The sequence below is a fragment of the Symphalangus syndactylus genome, chromosome 12 (assembly GCF_028878055.3).
Source record: "Symphalangus syndactylus isolate Jambi chromosome 12, NHGRI_mSymSyn1-v2.1_pri, whole genome shotgun sequence".
Lineage (NCBI taxonomy): Eukaryota > Metazoa > Chordata > Mammalia > Primates > Hylobatidae > Symphalangus > Symphalangus syndactylus.
In genome coordinates, this window is record NC_072441.2 from 46,671,647 (window position 1) to 46,676,965 (window position 5,319).

The 5,319-nt window shown below is 48.8% G+C and overlaps 1 pseudogene; it reads right to left on the reverse strand.

Moving 5' to 3' along the window:
- Positions 1–1,773: 1,773 nt before the first annotated feature.
- LOC134733726 (mitochondrial carrier homolog 1-like) lies at positions 1,774–3,683 on the reverse strand (annotated as a pseudogene).
- Between the last annotated feature and the right edge of the window lie 1,636 nt (positions 3,684–5,319).

The window sequence follows — 5,319 nt, forward strand, 5'->3', positions numbered from 1 at the left end:
TCGGACTCTCAAAAAAAACTACAGAATATTATTAAGAAACAATGATCAGGCCAGGCGTGGTGGCTCATGCCTGTGAACCCAGCACTTTGGGAGGCCAAGGTGGGTGGATGATGAGGTCAGGAGTTCAAGACCAGTCTGGCCAAGATGGTGAAACCCCATCTCTACTAAAAATACAAAAAAAATTAGCCAGGCACAGTGGCAGGCACCTGTAATCCCAGCTACTCCGGAGGCTGAGGCAGGAGAATCGCTCGAACCCCAGACGGCAGAGGTTGCAGTGAGCTGAGATCACACTACTGCACTCCAGCCTGGGTGACAGAGTGAGACACTGTCTCAAAAAAAAAAAAAAAAAAAAAAAAAAAGAAGCAATGATCTATCAGGTTATTTTAAATTATTCTTAGATGAGTACTATTTTGTTACTTAAATTACCAGCAATAAAAGGATTTCTATTTGAATTCAGATATTTTTCACCTTATATTCTCCATTATTGCCTTCCTGAGATTCAGTTCTAAAGAAGACTAAACTTGCCTCCACTCTAATCCTGCATTTCCTCTTTCCGAAAAGGCATTTCCTCTTGATTACTCCACTTCAGGCTCTAAATATATGTCAGTTCTGGGACTGTGAATGATGATGGTGCTTTACAAAAACAGGTTAAAAAATATCAAATAGGTGAAGGAAGCTGCAAGTAGGGTGTTGGCCAGGCAATGGGCCAGCAAGATGGAAAAACAGGAGTCGAGTAAGACCCAAGAACCAAAGGGCAGGACAAATTAATGACCTAGAAGCCAAAGCCAGGCAGAATTTAAGAGTATGCCAGAAACTAGGCATGCAGATAGCAACAAAAGAGATCAGAAATCCCAAAGGAGAATGCTTTAGGAGACCAGGCATGCCAAAAGTCAGGCAGGGTTAGGGACCCAGTGAGTAAAAAGGGTGGTCAGGAGGTAAGAGCACAGCCTCAGCAAGAGGTAGGGGCAGCAGAAGTCAAGCACCCGTGCAAAGAAGCCTCCAAGGAGACCTTGAGTCTCACGCTAAACAGCGTCCTGCCTGGGACTGTCAGAAGTAGAAAAAGACACCTAGTTGCCCAGGGAATATGAATTTGGACCGACCAGGGCAGGTCTTTCCTTTTCCTACTGTTAACAAATGATTTGGCTCCATGACTAGATAGTTGGCGAATTTTCTTCACTTTTGGATGCTTTTATCCTGACACTCTCTGCTGCTCTCTTCCTAGGTAATGTAGAGTTCTTAATCGGTACCCACAGATGCTGCACTGATTCAACTTGGCAAGAGACTTAGAGCGTCTCAGGACAAGTTGGAAACTGAAAATAGATTCTGCCCATTGACTCAGCAGGATTGGGGGGTTGCCTCTTAATAATCGCACACCAGGTTAGAACTTGTCATGTCTAAGATGTCCTATTCCAGTGTGGTCTCATTTTGTTCCAAAGGTGGTTTTCTTTTTTAAAAACAGAAGTATTGACAGTTGGTCCCATGTTATATTTTTCCTCTTTACAGACTCTAACAAAGTTCTACAGATATGAAAGTCTGGTGACATTTCCCTTCTCTTTATAAAGTATGGATTTCACAGAACCCACTCCCTGTCAAGGCCATCTGGGGAAGTAGAATCTTTTATCTCTCTAGGCAAAAGGGTTTATCTGTTTTACTTCCTTCTTTTAAGCTGAGGACCTTCTGAGGTAGTTTCTTTAATAAGTAAATTACTTTCTTCCCCTGTCTTACCTGACTGTGTTGATAGCAGAAATGAGGGCATTTCCTTAGAAGATAAGATTTCTTTTTTCTTTTTTTCCAAATCACCAATACATTTATTTGCGGGAGATGAGGTCAAATCTTACCATGAACTTTAAAACTCGGTAGGACTAGAGACACTGATCTGCCCAACCTCTGGGTATTCACAACTGCACAGGTAACCAGATCCTGTACACAAGGCATCACCATTAAACAGATGAGCATTAGATGAGGAGGACACATTCTGAGTAGTTGTATGATTTCCCATTCAGAGGCAGGCGCTGTCCTCATATCAGAAAAGTAGTGTTGAGAAAAACACAGGCAGAGCCTGGCCATTTGCCTCCTAGCATAGGCCTAGACATGATGGTGGCCATGTGCCAGGGGACCACACCCTATGTACAAAGCAGGAGAATGATGCTCCCAGCTGAGCTGCAGGATGGGCGCTGGGCTGACTGGAGGGATAGACGGGGTGGGGTCTGACGCCATTAGCCTTTCCCCATCCAACCTGGACCCCCATAAGCCATTCTCTGGCCCTCTGCACAAGACAGACTCAGCAAATCTGCGATGTATGGGGATTCTGCCAACTCCCCACCTCGCCTCACCTTCCCTAGGTCTGCCAGGTGACCCAATCCACTGAGTGCAGCCCCACCCCCGCTCAACCCCACATCTGGACAGACACATGGCAAATATGGAACTGAAGCCCGGCTGGGCTGGAGCACATCTGGTTGTTGTTGGGTTGGAGTCATCTTGCAGGTGTCCCAAGGTGGTCAGGCCTAACCCACAGTGGCCAGGTTGAGACCGTGTTTTTTAGATGATTCAGGTTACTCCAGGGTGAAGCATGATCCTGATGACACCCGGCAGAAAAGCAGGCTGGAGCCTCGGAAGAGCTCGCCCTGCACTCTCAGGTACTTCCAGCAGCGAATCCAGGATTTGAACACCGGGGAGTAAGGGGGGAGCCCGGCTTGCAGCCCGGAGTTGTTCACAGCCATGAGGTCGCCAACTAGCAGGAAGGGTTAGGTCAGCATGCTCACTGCAATCCCATCACGAACTTGGTATAGCTCCGGATGGCCAGGGCCTGGCTGAACTGGGAACCTGGATTCTGGTCGTTTCCCAGCCCCCCTGGGGTGTCACTCACGCTGGTCATCCACCAGGTAGGCATTGATGAAGTGGGCCAGCAGGTTACAGCCCCACAAGAAAACCACATCGCCCAGGAGGTGAGGGATTAATCCAACAAAGAATCCCAGCAGCCCTTCCTCTTTGAAAATCTTCCCAATGGAGCTCAGCACACCACTGTACTTGGCCTGCCGTCCCACAAACTGGATCATGCAGCGCATTGAGATGACATGCAGGGGGTGGGCCAACATGCAGGACACACACTGCATCATCATCTCATAGGGGGTCTCCTTCACAACTTTCTTCAGGGAAGTCTTCATATCATTCTTGTTGGAAACCTGCTCAATCTCATCTGGAGGGAAAACCTTCATGCTACCCCGAGTCACAGTAGAGAGGGCGTTGGACATCAGCCGGGGACTCAGGCCTCGGAACAGCCCTATCTTACCATCCACTTGCACGATGTCCTTGGCGTAGGTGAAGAGGCTCGGCAGATAGAGGACCTTCCTCCCCAGCACATTGGTCCCAAGGGTGGGGGGCATCGGCTCATGACCCACCTGGATGAGCAGCTTCACGTGGAGAAGAAGGGGATGGCTGAGCGCCGTCACGCCGCCGCCCAGTGCCACGAAAAGAGCTTCCGTGGTCGGGACGTTGTCCCCAGACCCCCTGACCCGCCGTCCATCCTGCGGGCCAAGGGCTGAGCCGCAGGCCGAGGGTGGCGAGGATGTGCGCGGTGCGCGGGCGGTGGATCGCGAGCTCGAGCCTCCACCCCCGCCGCCGCTCCGCCGCCAGCTCTGGCTCCAGCTCTGGCTCCCGCCATCCCCGCGGCACAGCCGCGAGCCCAGGGCCGGTACGATTTCTTTTACATTGGGTTCATGAATGAGGATTGGTGGGTCTGGTCCCCACCTCCCCACCATGGGGCTGAAATGAAGAGCTGAAGGTCTCATAGGCAATTCTGGGCCACATTCAGTCTTGTTGAGACCTCTTTGGTGTGATTTGTATGAATTTGAATCAGACCACCTGAATTTGAATCCCAGTTATATGATTTTCTGGCTATATGACTTTGAATAAGTCATATACCTAATTTCTCTGGCTTTAGTTTTCTCATTTCCAAAATAGAAAAAAATAATATATCCCAACCTTGTTGTGCAGATTAAACAAAATAATATATCTGAAAGTGCCTTATGTATTGTCTGTAAGTATTCTGTGCATGTTAACAAAATCCTTAAGAAGGTAGGGCGGACAGTGCTCCCTGTAGGTTACCGATCATAGGACTATTTACACTTGAGGCTGTTCTTTCACAGTACATTATTTTATTTATTTATTTTCATTTATTTATTTATTTTTGAGATGGAGTCTCACTCTATCACCCAGGCTGGAGTGCAGTGGCAGGATCTTGGCTCACCACAACCTCTGCCTCCCGGGTTCAAGCCATTCTCCTGCCTCTCAGCCTCCCAAGTAGCTGGGATTACAGGTGCCTGCCACCACACCTGGCTAATTTTTGCATTTTGAATAGAGACAGGGTTTCACCATGTTGGCCAGGCTGTTCTTGAACTCCTGACCTCGTGATCCTCCTGCCTCGGCCTCCCAAAGTGCTGGGATTACAGGTGTGAGCCACTGCGCCTGGCCTATTTTTTTTAATTAGAGAGGAAGTCTTGCTTTGTTGCCCAGGCTGGAGTGCAGTGATGTAATCATAGCTAGTGCAACCTCAAACTACTGGGCTCGAGTGATCCTTCTGCCTGGGCCTTCCAAAGTGCTAGGATTACAGGTGTGAGCCACCATGCCCAGCCCATAATTCGGTTTTTATTTTATTTTTTAATTTTATTTTGGGAGACAGGTTCTGACTATGTTGACTTTGAGTGCAGTGGCTATTCACAGGTGCAATCCCACTGCTGATCAGCATGGGAGTTTTGACCTGCTCTGTTTCTGACCTGGACCAGTTCACTCCTCCTTAGGCAACCTGGTGGTCCCCTACTACTGGGAGGTCACCATACTGATGCTGAACTCAATGTGGACACCCAGTGACCACAGTGCACTACATCCCAGAACCCCTACACGTGTGCAAGCTATCCTCCTGTCCTCTGTCCCCGCCTCCCAAGTGGCTGGAACTACAGGCCTGCCACTGCACCCCACTGATATAGAAAACTCCCAAAAGGCCCTTTTTCTATAGCCTTCTTCCTGAGTAAGTGGAAATTTCCAATATGCTGTTCCCTAGAGAAAGTTTAGCTCAAATTCGTTTGTGTGTGTTTTTTTTTTTTTTTTTTTTTTTTTAGAGGGAGTCTCGCTCTGTCGCCCAGGCTGGAGTGCAGTGGCGTGATCTCGGCCAGGCTGGAGTGCAGTGGCGCGATCGGCTCACTGTAAGCTCCACCTCCCGGAGTGCACGCCATTCTCCTGCCTCAGCCTCCCAAGTAGCTGGGACTACAGGCGCCTGCCACCATGCTCAGCTAATTTTTTTGTATTTTTAGTAGAGACAAGGTT